General features: G+C 47.3%; 1 protein-coding gene across 1 annotated transcript in view; it reads right to left on the bottom strand.

Annotated features, from left to right (window-relative positions):
- Positions 1-19,616, bottom strand: part of Ntrk2 (neurotrophic receptor tyrosine kinase 2) — a 320,583-nt gene that overhangs the window by 103,746 nt on the left and 197,221 nt on the right. The gene's annotated exons all lie outside the window — the stretch shown is intronic.

Below are 19,616 nucleotides of genomic sequence, written 5' to 3' on the forward strand. Positions count from 1 at the left end.
AAAAAAAAAAAAAAAAAAACCTGTGCTCGTGGACTGGTAGAATTAATACTGTGAAAATGTCTATCTTTCCTAATGTAATCTTCATATTCAATGCAATCCTCACAAAAATTCCCATGCCACAGAAGTTGAAAAATAACCCCAAATACATATGGAAAGGTAGAAGAGGCCAGTGGGGCCAGATTATTCCGGAACAATAAAATTTTGCGACATGTGCTACGGGCTCTGGTTTCACAGGATAGTAGTAGTGAAAACAGTTCTGTGTAAGAAGAGACACACTGGTCAATGGCATGGAACTGAAGACTGGGGTATGACCCAACACACTACAGCAACCTGCATTTTTTATGAAGAAGCCAATAGCACACATTGGAGAAAAGACAGCGTCGCCTTCAACACGTGGTGCTGGCCAGACTGGATAACTACATGGAGAAGAATGGAACTAGATCGCTACCTTTTACCCTGCACAAAACTCAGCTCCGAATGTATCAGGGACCTCAACATCGACTTGATAACCTGAATCTGGTACAGGAGAAGGTAGGAATTGTTTTTCAGCTTACTGTTTGTTACAGGAAAAGAACTTTCTGAACTGGATCCCAGTAGAGCAGATATTAAGACCAATGACTAGTAAATGAATGGAACCTCGTGAAAGTAAATAAAACACTTTTGTACACCAAAGGATACCATCGTTCAAGGGATGAAACAACCCGTGGAATGGGGGGGAAATTGCCAGCATATATCTGACAGAAAGCTGGTGTCTAAAACATACAAAGATTTAAAAGCCAAACTCCAATAAAGCAAATGAGCCAATTCAAAAATGGGGCAGGGAATTAAACAGAGAGTTCTCAAAAGATGGAATACAAGTGCCTGAGAAATGTTTTTTTTTTAAATGTTCAGCATCCACAGCCATCAGAGAAACGCAAATTAAAACAGTTTTAAGATTTCATCTTAGTCCAAGACTAAGAAAATGGCCAAGACTAAGAAAATGAATGACAGCAAACGTTGGTGCGGTTGTAGGGAAGGGAGTACAAACTGATGCCGTCACTGTGGAAATCGGTGTGGAGGTTCCTTCCTCATACACCTAGAACAACTAACTATATTGCACCATCCAGCTCTCGCACTCTGTGACTACTACCTGTGGAGTGGAAACATGTTCCTCCACGTTCACTGCCCCTAAAGTAACAACATGCCTGGAATGGAAACACTCTGTATGTCCATCAGCTGAAGGATGGATAATTAAAATGGGATCCACATAAACAATGTTATGAAATTATCAGGCAAATGAATAAGTTCCATCATTCTGGGCAAGGTAACCGGAGCCAGAAAAACAAACACTACGTGTTCTCTCTAATATACGGATAGCATGTTTGACTCTATATACATGTGTGTTTAAACTGGAATACCCACAGAAGTCAGAAAGCTAGTTAGGGATCATTGGGGATTTCAAGGATGTTGGGGAGATAGAACACAAGTAGATGCAAAGGAAAGAGAATTGATGGAGCAGGAAGGGTTAAATAGGGTGGACAATGGAAGGTCCAGGTAGAGAAGGAAGTGCAAGGAGGGATAACTAACACTAAAAACCTTTCAAAATTCTAAGTGGAAACCTACTACTGTAGATGCTTCCTAAAATATAGACAAAGACATTTATAAAAATAATTTAAATGAAGTTACACTATAGTGGGTGACAGCTACCTCCCAGATACCATATATTATCAATGAGAAGCCCAGAGCCAGGTATAAGTTACTTCTTTTCACATTGGTGGTTAGTGGGTTACCATCGTCTCCCAAGCATTATAGAGCATTTCCATAGCTTCTGTTTATTACCCCACCTAGAACTTGATGGTAAGACCCTGTTGTTGAAGATGCCACATGCTTGAGCCACTGAACATGGATTAATCAAGCCGGTGCTGACCTAAAACTTTCATCTCTACTGTCTGGCTTTCACAGTGCAAGGGGGAGCTATGCATGCTACTGGGGGGGGGGGGAATTGACAATGTTACCCAGTAGTGAACTCTGCTAGCTGCAGTAACACCGGACCTTGCAAGGTATGCCCACTGTTGCAATAGCAGACCAATGTTATGGGAATGACAGTGACTTCTTTGTGTGATTTAAAATCTATTCCACACAATGGAACTCATGCACCATACTGTTAATTGGATCAAAAATTAATGGCTGGGTAGATCACAGTCCCTGGAGGGAGAACATAGCATTATTAGTCTACTAAACAGACATGGTAATAAACTGTCCCCTAAGTTCTTGTCTTTATTCCCATAGAGTAGTGCATCTCTCAACCCCCAGCAGAGAAGTGTCCTGTGTTGTCTGTGACAGTTAATTCAGACCTAGAACCTGGAGTGCTCAGCTCTAGAGGGGCCACGTATGCCCCTCCCCTGAAGGAAGAGGGGTAGAAAGATTGTGAGAGTCAGGTGAGGGATGCCTGAAGGGAGACAGTGTCTGCTGGACATGCAAGGCCTTTGCGCCCCGAACTCACAGAAGCTGTTTCTTCATATACAGACCCATGAGGATCAAGCCAGGCGAAAGCCCAGGGTGGATGCAAGAGAGGTCCCACCTCTGGCTGGGGAACTGATGGTAGCTGGTGGCTTCTGGGGAAGGGAGACTCAGTTTTCCTCAGGGATGCAGGTGTCCCATGCTCCGGTAGATGGCACATACATGTGACACTAAGTGGACCCATGCTCCGGTAGATGGCACATATATAACACTAAGTGGACTCAGCGAGCTTTTTAAAAGGCTGTGTGATGTGAGGAAGGAATAGTGGTCATAGGGTTAACGGAGAAGCTAAGGGGAGGAGCTGTGAAGGCAGGGAGGGGTGGATTTGATCAAAAGACATTATATGTATGTATGAAATCCTTAAACAACAAACAAGAAGAAGACCTCAAACTCCAACCACAAGAAATGAGAAAATGACCTATGCAGACTCCGTGAGAAGGCAAAGGGGAGAGGGGGTCATAGTTACTTAGTATAGGAGCCCCAGGATGGTACCGAGGCAGGTCTTTCCATCAATGGTGCACGGACAATAAATGTGCACAAAGACTTAAACTGTGCCCTAAGTGTCATATCTTATTTAAAAATTGTAAGAGATTAATTATACTTTAAATATGAGTATAACCCACAGAGAGATTCTTCATTGCCCAGGGATAGACACAGAATTTCTAGTCATTTAGTATAATACATAAAAGGTGAAAAATAATTAGCTGGACTTCATCATGATTAAAATGTCTTTATTTTACTAAAATCGTCTAAGGGAGTTGAAAGCAAACCTCACACTGGGAGGAAATGTTTGCAAGCCACGCCTAATAAGAGACAGGTGCACAGTACGCGGAATACAAGAATTCCAGGTGAAGCTTGAAAACAACAATCCAACTCAAATGGGCAACAGGCAGAGTTAGATTGGAGGAAAAAGAAGAGGTATCCCATCAGAACAAAGAGCTAAAGACATCACTAAGTGCTGACAAGCACCATGACGTGTCACTGCAGTGTCAGAGCCTCAATACAATACACAACGAAGCCCACTCAACTCCCCCTTTGCCCAACTATTGCAAAGCTCTTGGTACTTTTACCAGAGGAATGCAACTTAGGCATCCACAGTGATGTTCAGGACAGCTCTGTGCTTGTAAATCTTGACTTCCACCTCACCTCGTGGAGGGAGTTTCCAGGAAGGTTTAATTGGCATGGGACAAGCCACCCTGAGTGTGGCCAGCACTCCCCCCCCCTCCAGGGTGTCTTGGAGTTCTGGACTGAATAAAAAGTAAAGAAATGAGCTGGAGCCTAGCATGCATCTCTCACCGTTTCCTGACGGTAGTTGCAGCGTGACTAGGACTCACACTCCTGGCTTGCCTGGCACGATGGACTGAGCCCTCGAACTGTGAGCCAAACAAGCCCTTTCTTCCTCAAGTTGCTTTTGTCGGGTATTTTCTCACAACAGGGAGAGCAACAACTAACACAAGCCCCGAAGAAGAAACGACCCGCTTTCGATAGCTGAAAAATCAAACAATCTGTGATAGATCTATTCTGCGCACTGCTACTCAGTATAAATAGAGACGAACTATTGATGCATAACATGGGTGGAAAACCCACCAAGTGAATTTTTTTTCAAATGTTAAGCTACATCCTGCAAGACTCTCTAAAAATAGCATTCTTGAAATACCAAAGTTGTGGAAATAGGACAGGGATTAGTGGCTGCTAAGGGCTAAGGACAGATGTGGGGAGCTTGGGGATAGAAGTGAGTGAGGTTATGCGGGGACAAGCAGGGGATCCCCGTGGAGGAACCTGTTGGCACCTTGGTGTCTTGGTGTGAATATTCTGAGTGACGTTGTGCTGTAGGCACGCCAGGTGTTGCCACCGAGAGAAAATGGACGGAAATCCATGGCATCCAGGGCATCATTGCTTGGAACTCCAGATGAGTCTACAATTATTCCAAGTAAAGACGTAGCTTTAAGAACACACCTATTCTCCCAGCACTGGGGGCGGAGGCGAGAGGAGCATTAAATTCAATAGAGACTTTATTTAGCAAAATAAAACACTGTAAGAGATGTGAGCATGGTACCAGGGATACTCATAATATGGACAAAGGACATTATTTGCTTGTAAGGAGCACCATGCCACCAAACACTACCACTCATTATGGACAATTATGGATTTTCCCACCTGCATCATAAGTGAGCTCCCTCAGGGCTTGGCTCATGTATTATTTATCTATAAATCTCCCACAGTGCCTAGCAAGCACCCTGCTATGTAATGAGTGCTGCGTAAATGTTTGTTGACTTAATGTTTTATCAGCGATACATGGGTATGTGTGTCATACACTGTTAAAACACTGCTTGCTGCAAATGAGAAAAACATTAAAGAGATGAGTCACCCAGTGAATTAGTGCCATTCTTTAAAAAAGCAATTAAAACCCTTTGTTTTTAAACTAGTGTTCTGTGTGTTTGCTCTCTCTCTCTCTCTCTCTCTCTCTCTCTCTCTCTCTCTCTCTCTCTCTCTCTCTCTCTCTCTCTGTTATTTTGTGATTAAAAGCATAATAGATGCCCACGGTAGAACGTTTTAAGTTCAGGGACATGAAGCGGACGCTGTCTATTTTAGCCGCTGCTGTAGTCATTCCTCTGATGTGGTGTGAGTCTGGAGCCCTCTGCCTTAGTTTTCCTGTCTGTAGAATCACTGGCTCACCCAGCACAGCTTGAGACTGTCAAGGGCAGCTGTAGGAGCTATCTCTGCTTTCCTACATACTCTGGCCAGAGCCCTTCAAATAAATGGAGTCCACTTCTCTTTCCTGGTGGCCAGTGATAAAATAACTACAGCTTTCTGTCTCTGGCATCTTAAAGGGGGCATGTGTTGTCTCATAAGCAGTAAACAGGGCTTAGCATCTCCCTGATAGGAAAGGTACCCGAGGACATCTCCAGGCACAACCCTTGCTCTGGCTGCCTAAGCCACAGATAAGGAGGGATGATGGGCATCCAGAAGGTGTGGGTGACCTTTTCCAGAGACAGTGGGAATTTGGGGGCTGTAAACTTGGGGGACACCCAGATGTGCTGAAGACAGCAATGTAGTGGACGGGTGCCACTGGACGAGGCCCAGGCCACAACCAACTCATATTCGAATCACATCTACATTCTAGGAAAACTAGCACAGGAAAACAAATGCCACTGTTGAAAACAACACAACACAACATGCCGTTCCGCTATTCCTCCAAAGACACCCAGAAACCCTGACCTTCACCGACAGCCATGTGGTCCCTCTATTTCCTTGTATTGGCCATGGTTTTCAGCCACCACCCAAGCAGAATCCAACAAAGCTTCTAGGTTTCCTGTCAGGTAGCTACAAAAACACACACGATTTCCCAGCTCATGTCTTGAAAGAGAAGCAAACCAACCTCAATATCTGCATTGCCACTGCTATTGCAAGGAATCAAAGCATTAGTCTTTGACCCCCTGCAAGTGTCCCCGTGCTTTGGGAAGAGCTATGGAACCCATTAAAAGAATACTGTTTTCCCAGCGGAGGCATCTTGAGCTGGGCTCATAGGTTCCGACGTTCAGGAAATGCCTTGATTCATCTTTGATTAGGACTTGAAGAGATTTATCCACCATGAACAAAATTGTAAATGTCAAATAACATCTGTATCAGCATTAATGGAAGATGGCATTAACATACACGTTTGCAGTTTGGGGAAGATATTTGTTTCAGTACAGCAAACATTAATTCCATATTTACTCCAGAAGTGCCATAAATACCCTTAACCTCATTTTAGTTTATACACATGGTTTGATTTCCCCAAATGCATAGTTTGTTGCTGAGTTACTTGATTGGTCAAAGTTTTCTATTTTAAACCATTTTATTTATTTTTTTCTTAGAAAAGTTAACTTTGTGTGTGTGTGTGTGTGTATGTGTGTATCAGAGTGTGTGTGAGTATAGATGTGTGTGTATGTATGAGGATGTGTGTGTATAAATGTGTGTATGTGTAAGGTGTGTGTATGAGTGTATGTATCTGTGTGTATGAGGGTGTTAGAGTGTGTGTCTATGCTAGTGTGTGTATGCATGTATGTGAGATGTGTGTGTGTGTGAGGTGTGTGTGTGTGTGTGTGTGTGTGTGTGTGTGTGTGTCTGCAGTGCTCACAGAGGCCTGAAGAGGGCACCGAAGTCCCTGGAGCTGTAGTTACAGTGGACTGTGAGCATTTAGATACTGGCAGTAAGTGATGTTAACAACTGAGCTATCTCTCCAGTCCCAAGGGTTTTTGTTTCTTTTTTCTTTTCCTTTCCTTTCTTTTCTTTTTTTTTCTTTTCATTGTTTCAAAATGGTTATCCTTTAAAATTACTTGCACAAAAGGAAGAAGGGGGAAAATTAAACAAAAATTCTTTCAAAACATTTAAACAGTGAGGTAGAGGTTGGGGGGTTAGACAGATAAGCACAATTCCACGGACGCAGTTGACAGCTGTCTGCAGAGATTCTGTAGGTTCTGGGAACGGCACAGGCCCTTCCAGGGGAAAATGGTTGCCATGCATTAGCAGCCAGCTTGCCAACCCAGAGCCCAGAATGTTTGTGATGTATATGGGCTCGTCATTACCTCCCAACCCCAGAGGTGTGAGGGCCACGAGGGGTGAGGGATGTGTCAACGTGTCAGTGCGGATGGGAGACTGCCCACAGCTCTTCCACGCGCCACGCCCCCAGTGTCGGTGTCCTCGGGGAACGAAGCCTTTGATGCAAAGCCCTGCACGCCTCTACGCCTGCTTCTGCTTCTCTGTCCCTCCTGGACCCGGACCCATTCTCTCCGTCTTCACCCACACGCCCAGACTAAAACAAATCAAAATGCAGATTTTTCTCTCCCGTGCAGATTCCGGATTTAGATAGACGATTGCCAGACAGACAGATAAGTTAGATGACAGAAAGAGAGACAGACACATGTGCCACATGGACATATGGCAAGAGAATGGAAAGGACCCTGTGTGTGGAGAGGAAGGGGCAGGGAGGGCAGTTAAATTAACACTCAAAGATACGTATGGAGAAAACCATTGTACTGAAACCTATTTTGTATGCTAATTAAAAGCTTAATTACAAAGTTCATCTCTCGTTCTCTCTCTGTATGTGCAGCCAGTGAAGCGAGTCTCTGGGGGTCCCTGGTGTCTGTCTGTTCTCCCCTCCATCCCAGCTTCACGCTGCCCAGAGTCCCGAGAGTCGTCCTGCATCCCCTGTCCTCACCCCTCCCAGAGTCCTCACCCCTCCCCCGTCCTCACCCCTCCCAGAGTCCTCCCCTCCCCGTCCTCACCCCTCCCAGAGTCCTCACCCCTCCCCCCGTCCTCACCCCTCCCAGAGTTCTCCCCCTCCATCCCCTGTCCTCACCCCACCCAGAGTCCCGAGAGTCCTTCCCCTCCCTCCCCCATCCTCACCCCTCCCAGAGTCCTGAGAGTCCTCCCCTTCCCCATCCTCACCCCACCCAGAGTCCTCACCCTCCCTCCCCCATCCTCACCCCTCCCAGAGTCCCGAGAGTCCTCCCCTCCCCCGTCCTCACCCCTCCCAGAGTCCCGAGAGTCCTCCCCCTCCCTCCCCCGTCCTCACCCCTCCCAGAGTTCCCCCTCCACCCCCGTCCTCACCCCACCCAGAGTCCCGAGAGTCCTCCCCTCCCTCCCCCGTCCTCACCCCTCCCAGTCCTCCCCCTCCCCCGTCCTCACCCCTCCCAGAGTCCTCCCCCTCCCCCGTCCTCACTCCTCCCAGAGTCCCCAGAGTCCTCCTTTGTCATACTCAACCCAACAGTGCCCCATGTTGTGTTGACCCCACACACTGCTAGATTAATTACTCTCAGTCATCATAATGATGACACCGGCCCTGATTTTGCCTGTAATCTAAATCAAGATACACTTTCCACTCCACAACATGGTGCCTCTGAGCTAGGAACCAGAGACAATGCCGTGAAGCTGACTTATACTCTGTGGGGGGATGAACATATACTTTTGAAATTCAACTTAATTCAGTTTTATCTTAACTTTCAAAATAAAAAGAGTGTGATTCGCCAACGAGGTTTGAAGAACTGGAAAGTTTGTGAGTTGATTCATCTGAAACGATTTTCTGTCCTCTCTCCCTACAACTGTCTTCCCTTCTACCCTACATTTCATGGGAGACAGAAATTCCCGGTGTCCTCACTTTCCTTCTTAATTGCCCCCTCCCCCCCCCCACCAAGGCGGGGCTAGAATGCCCCCTGAGGGAGCTGCTCTGCTCCTGGCAACCCCATTCAGAAGAACTTTCTCACACAGTGCTCTTCTCCAATTCCCTCTTGCATTTTACATTCTGGACAACGGCAAGTGTGCGCCACACATCCATGCGTTTGAGAGAAATGTCTCCCATACTTCCATACACCATCTTGAAGATTGGTATTTGATGTTAACCTGGACGGAATAGTCCCACAAAAGTTCAAATGCCCTGCCTAGGGAGCAACTCTTCTTAGTCTGCCTTTTGAAACTATGTTGTAAGAAGGTAAAGTATGTGGTTGCCGACAGCAATGGAAAGTCCCAGGCACAGCACAGCAGAAGAAGGGGGAGATAAAGGCAAGCCTGGGGAGGGGGCGTGAGCTGGGAGCCTTGCAGAGAGCCTACCTGATCGAAAGTCAAAGATGTTTATAAAGATTAAAAGTTAAGGCTAGTGGGAGCTATAGAGACAGGTGAGTTGTGTACTAATTCCATTAATAAATCCTTCACACTGCTGTACCCATTCCTAGAGGCAGACATTAAAGGCACTGGGAATCCTCTGTCCAGGGTCAGACTATGACCCTGGTTATGTATGAACTTGGGTTGGAAGCCATGACCTCCCCCTCAGAGCATGGTGTGTAGAACAGTCAGGGCTAGAGGATTTGTAAGAGTCTCTGAGAAGAAAAGGGGCCAGGAAGCAGAATTAGAGGGAGGCACTTCTGCCACATTGTTACAAACCATCTGGTGGCATCCACATCTGAGGACCCGTTCTCCCTTCTTAGACACTATCGGTGCTGATCCTTCCAGCCCACTAATGTCCAGTGTCCCAAAACAGTGATATGCTCTGGGAAGGGATTTCTTCCTTCTTTATCTCTTCTGAAGCATCTCCTGATCCAACAGGGAGCCGTTTGCTCCGGGGCATGGTGACTGTCTATAGAGCATGGCAGTGTGTGGAGAAGGCAGTGTGTGTGCAGACAGTGTGGAGAAAACGGTGGGTGGAGAAGGTGGAAGGGAAGGGAAGGGAAGGGGAGGGGAGGGAAGGGAAAGAGAGGTGAGGAAGAAAGGGAGAGAAACAAGAGGGGACAGAGGGTATGGGGAGAAGGGAAGGAAGGAAGGGAGGAAGGAAGGGTCCATCTTCCCTGGCCTCCTGTCCCAGATGAACCTCAACACACTGAGGTGAAGGAACCCTGTCCACTCTGAGAGCCTGGAGACACTTTCGGTCACGAGGATCATGGCATAGGGACACAAGACCTCAGGGGAATGACCGGCTGGTGCCGCTGCCAGGCTCCATTCCCAAGGCTGGCTCCTTCTCTGGGTGTCCCCTTGTGGCCACCACATCAGCCCTGCACACCAGCTGCCTCCAAGGAAAGCCCCCCCCCCCACCAAAGGTTTTGCTGACATTTCATTGGTCACCGCTGTCCAATCAACTTTCTGCAGTGACTTTTTGTAGCCACTTCAAAGAAGAAACTGAAATTTTGGTTTTATTGGATTTTAACCACTTTAAATTAGAAAATCGCATGTAAACATTTTTCAGCTGCCAGTACGATGGAATTGGAAAGTCCTTCCTCACTAACTAAAAACATTAAAAAAAAACAAAAAACAAAACCTCAATCAAGAATTCAAATGTAATTAACAGTTAACTCCTCCGTTTAGGAGCACGGCCTCCCTTTGTAACTTTGTAATTTTATTTTGGGTTGGCTGTGAGCAGCTTGGATGCAGTCCACAAACAGCCAGTCCTCACCCTGGCGCTGCCCTGGTAGTTTTCTCTTATCAGCCATATGTTGCTTTCTCACGCTGTCCCCCCCACCACCACACACGCACACACACACACACACACACACACACACACACATACACACACACACACACACAAGAAAAAGAAACAAAGATTTTCTTAGAATTGATAGATGTCTGGGCTGTTGAAAGTCTTCCCATTGATACTTGGGAGAAAGACTTCCTCAAATTAACAGTCTCTTCAGCCAACCCTCACCTCAGAGGGCCCAGAAGCTTCCCTGCCCTCCTGGGTATTGGAGAAGGGGCCGCTGTTACCCAATCACGGAGAAGCTGGCAATCTGCATCTAGACTCATAAATGCAAATGTTTTCGAGGGGCGTGCATGAGCCTGAAGCCTCTGTGGGACGGGGCAGACTGGCTTTGGAGCAGCTGTGGGACCGCCACTGCGAGAGGCAGAGTTGTGGAAGCCAGTCCTTCCATGGCCCAGGCACTCTCGGAATGTTCCGGGCAGCTCCCAGATTAAACACGAAAACCTCAAAGATACCCTTTCTTTACTGTCCTCAACCCCACAACCATCTCAGAGACACCCTTCAGCCTCACTCACTAACAGGTGGCCAAGCAGAGCTCCGAGCACCACGCCACACGAACTCATGGAAAACTTCCTGAGATGCTTTGTTCTGCCATTTTTTAAACTTGATTTCTAGGTGCACATGTATGTGCTTGGAGGATGACAGCCCTGAGACACTGAGTCTAAAGGTTTGATACTCCTGTGATAGGCAGAAAGAAGGATGCAGGACAGGTGGAACCTTCCAGGCCCTTGTGGCTTGTCACCTATGTGTCCCTGGACCGGCATATTGCTCTAAGTGAAGGGGTGGGTCCTGACCAGAACTGCGGGTCCAGTGTGTTCCAGACTCTAGGGGAGCAACACCTGTCTTTCTCAGCACTGATGGACATGGCTGATGAGGAGGTAAGGCAGGTTCTCTCCAAACTTTCCAGAGAGAGAAGAAAACTAAGAAAGTTATCTTCTTGGAAAATGATGGGGCTGTTCAAAGGCCTATTGAGTTTCTCCTCCTCCTCCTCCTCCTTCTTTTCCAAGTTTCCTCAATACAATATTCTCACTGTTTCAGGACACTGGCTGTCCTGCAACTGGCTCTGTAGACCAGGCTGGCCTCAAATTCAGTGAGATCTGCCTCTGCCTCCCAAATGCTGGGATTAAAGGTGTGCAACACCACAACCCAGCAGACTATCGACTTTCAAGGTACAAATTTAAAACCGTCACTACTATACCATACTATTCTATTTAATGTGCCCAGTTAGATAACCGAGGTTCATTCTACCAGTTTTATCTTAAGACACGTGGCCAATTTTATTGGGGAGTTAACTTTACCATGGAATTTTCTTTTGAGAATCAGTTCCTCATTGACATTAATAAAAAACATATTTAGTGTTTGACAGTATGTGAGATAAACAGAACTATGAATGATCAGGCCTGAGAATCATTGCTAACCCTCACCCTCCAAATTTTGGAGCTCTACTTAATCAAAATAGGCACACTGATATTATGTCAGGCTTTCTGTCGCTGGATTCAAGCGGCCTGCTAAAGCAAGACCTTACACAGGAAAAACAAACAAACAAAACCTCCCACAAAACAAAAATAATAACAAACATCTCCTATCAGCATCATTTAAGCATTGTGTAGTGGTCCAGCTGGGGCCATGCTCTATGCTTTTCCAAACAGGTCTACCTCAGAAGTGTTGTAGCCAGCCATACACAGGCAAGTAGCCTCATCACTACATACAGAAAACCGCTGGCAGCTAGCACTGTGGAGACAGGCTTTAAAAACTGGGATGGCAGCCTGGACCCCTGCAAGGTACAGAAGGGAGGGGATGGGGAAAGGAACGGAGGTCTGGAGGAGGAAGATGAAAAGGGCCGGCAGTAGGCAGAAGTCCCTACCTTCCCGAGCCTCCATCCCTTCAAGCTGTGGGGACACAGGGTGGTCAATGGATAATTAATGTGCACAATGCATTTGCTCACCCTCTCGGGGAGTCACCTTGCAACATTTAAAGTAAGCGCATGGCTTCATTAAGGGGAAGGGCTACATGCATAACCCAATTGGCCAGTGTCAGAAGGGGGAGAAGGAGAGGAGGAGGAGGAGAAAATGTGTTCATTCCCTAAAGATCTCATCTGAACAGTACTCGAAGTGTAATGCCCGGGAAAAGAAGACAGGAGGAGCTGGGGGATGAGATGAGATCTGGACTCACGGGGGAAACATGCGTGGTGGGAACTTACTACAGGGAGAGGAGAGAGGCTTAAATGAGGGCAACCTAGTAATCGTCAAGAAAAAACAATGTTACCCAGGAACTAAGGCTTCATTAAAGATCTCAGAGGAGCCCATTCATCCTGTGGTCGGGTAAGTGTTCCTCCAACACCTCCCACCCACCCACCCACCCACCCACCAAAGCCCCGCACTGCAGTCTTCTACTGCATGGGGGGGGGGGAGAAAGGAGCAGACCCTGGACAGTCAGGCCTGGAAAGCCTCCCCCTCCCCTGAAGAACCCCCAAAGGTTCCTGACTGTAACTGAACACCATGGGGGGGGGTTCAAGGAAGAGGCTTCCCTCCTTAACATTCAAAGAGAGGACAAGTGTCACTTTAAAAAAGCATCAACTTTATCAGCAAGCAGAGGAGGCTCCACAGAGGGTGTGTGTGTGTGTGTGTGTGTGTGTGTGTGTGTGTGTGTGTGTGTGTGTGTGTTGGGGGAAACCTCCAGACAAACGTGGGGAAGACTCCCTGCCACTCCCACAGGTTTGGAGACTCTGTAACCAGAACAAACTGCAGGAGGGGGAGGGGGCTGCCTGGCACAGGGTCCTTGCAGGGAGGAGCAATTTGCAAGCCTCCTATCACAGTGTGCTGCTCTAAGATGTGTCTTAGAGCTTCCTGGTCCTCCCGCTCCTCCTGGCAGCTCCTGGGGCCAGGCAGGGGAGCTCTCTGTGCTCTGTGTGCACACAGCTGCTTTAGGGCTAGGACCCCTCACACATCCCTAACCTCTTGTCCTTTGGTTTGCCTTTCTATCAATACCCTGCTGCTTCCCACCTGCACTCCCTTCTCTTTGTCCGAGTATGGCGCCTTCTGTAGGGTATTGTCTCAGATGGCCCTGTTACCTCATGATCCATTGCTTAGGTAAGCTTGAATCACAGACGGACATCTATATTTTCCTGTGATTTTATTCCAGCTGAGACCAAGCGCTTACGTTGTCCAATCTCCCCTCCCCCATCCCTCCCCCATCTACTCAGTGCTATCTGCAGCTAATTGGAGGGGGAAAGCCCTATGAATTGTATCCCTGGTTCTGTGTGACATTTTGAAATCGTCATAGACGATTTTTACAGATGATTGATTGCTATCTGCTGTTTCGAGATACATATGGCCATTTATTAATTTGATGTCTGCCACCCTCATGTTTAAATACATTTTGGGATTTAGTTTGGGGAGATTGATATAGACGAACTGTTGCTTGGATGATCATTTTATATGACTTCAACATTTCCACATGTGAAATTCCTGCCTCTCATCCTTGGCTAGCCTTAAGTATCAGAAAGTGCAGGCCAGATACTTCTGGGAGATTGGGGCTTGAATAAGGGACCCTGCCCATGGTTGGCTGAGTGGGGCGGAGTCTAACTGACCCTTGTAATGAGGCCGAGCAGATTACTGGGAACGTGGAAGCGCGATGAACTAGGAAGTGTTCAGCATTTATGTTCCACTAACACACAGAGCTCAATAAAGTGATCTGCTGGGGGTCTGAGCATGCCTGCCCAGGTCTGGTGATCCAAACCATGTCTGTCCCAGTAAATGAAGCGCCTAAGATAGGAAACAGAATCAGCTCGCAGCTGGAGAGCCTCCAGGGTCACCAGCCTCAGAGCAGCAGCTTTCCTGGATCAAGAACCTTTCCGAGATGGGAGGTGGAGACCGAGCCCTGCACATGCAAGTCTGGCTCCTTGGAAACCTTTGCTGGACTGAGCTGCACTAAGCAGCTCAGAGTTAGCGCGTGCCACCACGCCACAGGGCAACCACGTGATGGTGTCTCTGCAGAGCACTTGGTGTGAGAGCCCTCCTGGGGCGCATCTCTGCTCTGCCCTCTTCCTTCCCTCCTTGCTGCATGTAAAGGAAAGGGAGTGCTGCTTGGAAAGGGAGTGTCTTGTGTCCTGTTGTCCAGGGTTTGGGAAAAGATAACTGAAACTCTCACGTGCTGGAGGCTGAAGGGCGGCATCCGCCTGGCGGATGATAGCAGACACCCTGCTCCAGCCTCGTACGTGCCGTTCTCCCCTTCGGGTCCACGGTGCTTTGAAAGAAACCATTTCATCCTTTGTCCCAAGGAACAATCAGACTAAAATCAATAATACAGAGTCCGACCCACAGACACAAAGGCAGGCTTGACGGTAAATGCCATGTCTGCATCCGCGGTGTCTGCACGGGCGCGCCCGCCTGCCCAGTTGTGTCACGCGCTGACCTGCACGTTCACAGTCATGCTGCCAGTGAGCAGCTTTTGCAGGCCGGTGGGGACAGGAGAATAAGGACACAGCCTTGGCGGCGTCCAAACTGCTGAGCAGTCCGAGGTGGTGCTGCAGCCTCTGTGCAGAAATTCACACAAAGAGAAGCATCCTGCGCTCTGATTTGTAAAAAAAAAAAAAAAAAACACTAAAGAAAGGCAGTTGTCACACCCAGTATATCAGGAGCACTGCAGGGTTCCATGCACATGATGCTGCCGCTGCTGAGCTGGCAGGATGCCTGCACGGCTTAAAAAGCCCAGTCTTCCATGCAGGGTGAACCCAGGGATTTGAGAGGACAGCCACAGAAGGGACTTTCCAGGAAAGAGGTGGGTGCTCCCAGTCTTAATGGGGGTTTAGTTATACAGGAAGATACTCTGGCCAGAGCTCATGGAATAGTCTATTTAGGGCTGGTGCATTTCCTTGCATGGAGATAAATCTAATCTCCATAGAGAGAGAGAAAAAAAGAGGGGAAACAGAAACATTTGCAAGTGTGCATGTGTGCATTCATGCACACACGTGCCAGCGCGCGCGCGCACACACACACACACACAGAGAGAGAGAGAGAGAGAGAGAGAGAGAGAATGAAGAGAGAACAGGAAAGAAAGGGGATGGAGAAGGAAAGATGAAGAAGAAAAGCGAAGAAAAATGGAGCAAGATGAAGGAAAGGGAAAAGAGAAGTGGGGAGGAGGGAGAGGGAGGAGGGAGAGGGAGGGGGGAGAGGGAGGAGGGAGAGGGAGGAAGGACAACAGACAGTAGGCCCTAGGCCTGCCTTCAGCTCGTCTGAAAATGGTTCTAGAAGCAGCTAGACAAGGCAGTGCTTAACAATAGATTCTGATTCTGGGTGAGTGCACAGATGGTCACTGCTCAGTCCCAGTTCCTCGGGTGGGTGTTTGTTTCCATGTTAGTTCAAAATTAAATGTGAATAGCAAGGGATTCCATCCCCTCTGCGAAGTTGGTTTCAGAGCTGATGTTAATTTGGAGGTCATGCCAGCTGGAACCTCGCCCTGCAACCTGAAGCTATGAGAAGCAGAGTTAAGGCTGAGGGCTCTTCTCTGACTCCCTTACATCTCTCCTGCAAAACCAAGCCTGCCCCATGACAGAGCCCAGCAAGGGAGCTGCCCTGCAGGTGATTTGCAGACTTTGACCCGAAACAAGGGCAAACACATTCAGATATGTGATTTGTTTTCTCTGCTCCATGATTTCTGAGCAGTCTTCTTATGGTGGAAAACTCCTCCACCATCCTGGAAGCGAACCAGCCTCTGCTGCTCCCAGCCGATGGCCATCCCATGTCACGAGGGCTGAAGGGCGCCTCTTTAAAAATAGTTTTAATGTGGCACATGGGAATACAGAGTTATTTTTTTTTATTTTTGAATATGATATATTGGCTGAGCCAAACAAATTAAGTTACAGCCTTGGACATCTTAAGAAAATAGTGTCCTTTTGTACTTCTGTTAATTTGTAACGTTCAGTTCTGTAGTCTAATGGATGAAAACACAGACGTGAACATCAATAAAAATAGCTTTGGGATTTGGTCACCAGTGTACATTGAGTGAGGTAAATGCACAGGCTGGCTTAACCCTCAAAGCTGAACGCTCGAAGGTTGGGCCGGGAGGGGAGTTCCAGCACTGCCGGAAATAATAAATTGTCCTTTTCAGGTGGTTTGTTACTCAGAGTTGGGTGTGTGTGGCATGTGTTCATAAATGCTGTGAGTTGGGGAGCATTTAAGGGTGAAGGCAGCATCATGGAACTATCCGCTGACCTCCGCAATACTTACAGTATCTCCCGTGACTAGGAGCCCGTGCTTGGGAGTACGATTCACAAGAACCACCTTTGTGAGCATATTCCAGGTTGTTCTACGATTAAGAGGAATCTTGTGTCATCTATGAGCACCTCTTACTCGTGCCTATTGGTGCCAAGCGATTGCTAAGGGGACTCGATGAAGACAATACGGAAGCCAGACTTTTCATTTATAGCTGACATTGACGCATGCTGCATCTTATTCCAAACACAAGGGTGGGCACTGCGATGATTAATATCCATCGCCGACCTGACTGGATTTATAATCCCATGGGGGCTGCACCTCTGGCCTTGATTTCAGAAAGGGAAAGGGAAGAGCCACCTTGGGTATGGTTGGCACACCGATGGAATAGACTGGAAAGGAAACAGGAAAATCAGATGGGCCCAGTGTACCAAGTTCACTGAGGGGTGAGCAGTACTGTCGCCAAAGCCTCGAGTCACTCCACTGTGATGGACTGCATCCCCAAGAACTGTGAGCCAAAGTGAATCCGCCCTTCAGGTGCCTTCTGCAATGAAGCAACGAGGTCAGACTGCAAACCAACACAGGGTGATCAGCATAGCAGCTGGCTGTCAGTAAAGACGCAGAGAGCAGCCCTTGGTCTCTGATTCCAGTTTTCAGAGTAGAAACCGAGACGGCTCACGTTAGATGGCACTAGTGTCACAGGAGCAGGATTGGAACCCATGTCATCCTGCTTGAGGTTGTTCCAGCGTGGCTCACCTCCACTTTGTGCTGACATTTGATCCCAGATGCGAGTGGACCCAACTTAACGTTATCATGTTTAGAGGTGGGGTCTAACCAGGACTGTACATGGCCACCTGATACCCCACGACGCAATCCTGCTAGCTTGATGGGAAGGAGGAGTCAGAGCAGCAGGCAAACATAAACATGCACATGGACAGCCAGGGTGTCCTGCTGAGTGATCCCCAGTGTCACCTACAGAACTACATGCCAAGGAAACCTTTCTCTGCAAATCCCTGACTCTGTGGCATTATGTTATGGGCTACTTAAAAATGGACTAAGGGGCAGATCTGGAAGTACACACATTTAATGCCAGCACTTGGGAGGCAGAGGCAGGGGGATCTCTGTGAGTTAGACGCCAACCTGGTCTACAAAACTCATTCAAGGCCATCAGGCACTACATAATAAGAACCCGTCTTTTTAAAAAGTATTACTGACTAGAGATATGATGGCTCAGTAGGTAAGAAAGTGTGTCACTCTTGCAGAAGTCCTGAAGTCAGACGCTCCATACCTCAGCCAGGCAGTTCACAACCACCTGCCACTACAGCCCTAAAACAATTCAGTGTCCCTGGCCTCTGTGGGCATGTACCCTCATGTGCACAAACACAAACACATAATTAAAATAATAAAAGTAGATATTTAAATGGACTAATACCCTCATGATGGCAAAGAAAATTATACCATTGTGTAGACTGTTCATAGCTATGAAAGCTGTGTCCAAGTTTACAATGCAAAAGTTTTTTTTGGGTTCTGCTAAAAAGCATTAAGGGTATTTGAAAATTATAGGAGGCAGGCTATTTTTTTTTTTTTTTTTTTTTTTTTTTTTTTTGCTTGTTTGTTTTCTTATGCCGATAGGGAGAAATCTAGAACCTTAGGTGTGCTAGGCATGTGTGTTGCCGGCTCAGATGAGTGTCTGCTGCAGCCTGGAAGAACTTCGTTTCATTTTAATGGATGTTTTGCTTGCATATATGTCTGTGGATCACATGCATGAAGTCCCCAATGAAGGCCCAAAGGGGGCATCAGCTCCTCTGGGACAGGAGTTACAGATGGTTGAGAACCGTCATGTGAGTGCTGACAACTGAAAGTAGGTACAGGAGAGGAGCAGCCGGTGCTCTTAACTGCTAAACCACTTCTCCCCTCCCCACCCGGAAAGTTTGTGTAACTGTTATATGTTCATGAGATAGAAAATGTCCTGCTGGAGCAGGTGGGGAGGGGCTGGTTTATAGCTCCGTGGTAGAGCACTTACTTGCCTGTCAAGTATAAATAAATATCCCAGGATCCATCATCCAATGCAGCAAATGACAAACAAAAGGGAAAATGTTGCAGGAATGCTGAGCATAATGGCGGGCGATGGGTGAGGAGAATTCCTAAATGAGGCGGTCAGCCAAAGGATGAAGGCATCAAACAGAAAGTGGCTTCCTAACCTATGAGTTGTCGGGCTCCAGACTCAGTTCCCCTGCTGTTGTGGCTGAGGGTCGACTCCACAGTGTGTGTGGATTCGCCTCCTTGGGTTTCCCAGGTTTGGGGTCTAGACACCTGGCTACCTGAGGTCCTCAGGCTTGAAGCTGAAGAACTTGAGTCTGGATCTTTTCTCTGCCATTTTCTGCTTGCCTGTGAGTCTGTTACATGAACGTTGCGCGTGTCGCTTTTTTTTTTTTTTTTTGTGAGAAATTACTGGAAGGTGAAGTTTGGCTGCTATAGTGTGTGTGGAAGTAGCATGTTCAAGTCTGAGAATAGATGTTAAATGACACATTAGAGGTCAGAGCCTTTCCCTCTCTGGAACAGTCACACTCTGTTAACTGCATCCCTAACACACAAACCCAAGACCAACATTTCCTCCTGCAATCGGGAGCCTAACTGTACTCTTAACGACTGGGACAGTAACGAGGCTGGGTTTGCCCTTCACTGTTCCACTCGGTGCCTTGTCAAGAAGCTGTGAGTCTTTAAAAGTATTTGTTTTGTCATTCCTTCTACCATTTAAATTTTAGTCAAGTAGAAGAGAGCATGTGTCCCTTTGTCCCTCTAACATTGAGAAAACGATTTGAACACTCACTGACACCAACAAATACGCTTTCTTTTAAGGAAAAAAAAATGTAGGAACCCCTCCCCATAGTCCCTCCCATCCC

The sequence above is a fragment of the Phodopus roborovskii genome, unplaced genomic scaffold, assembly GCF_943737965.1.
Source record: "Phodopus roborovskii unplaced genomic scaffold, PHOROB, whole genome shotgun sequence".
Taxonomy (NCBI): domain Eukaryota; kingdom Metazoa; phylum Chordata; class Mammalia; order Rodentia; family Cricetidae; genus Phodopus; species Phodopus roborovskii.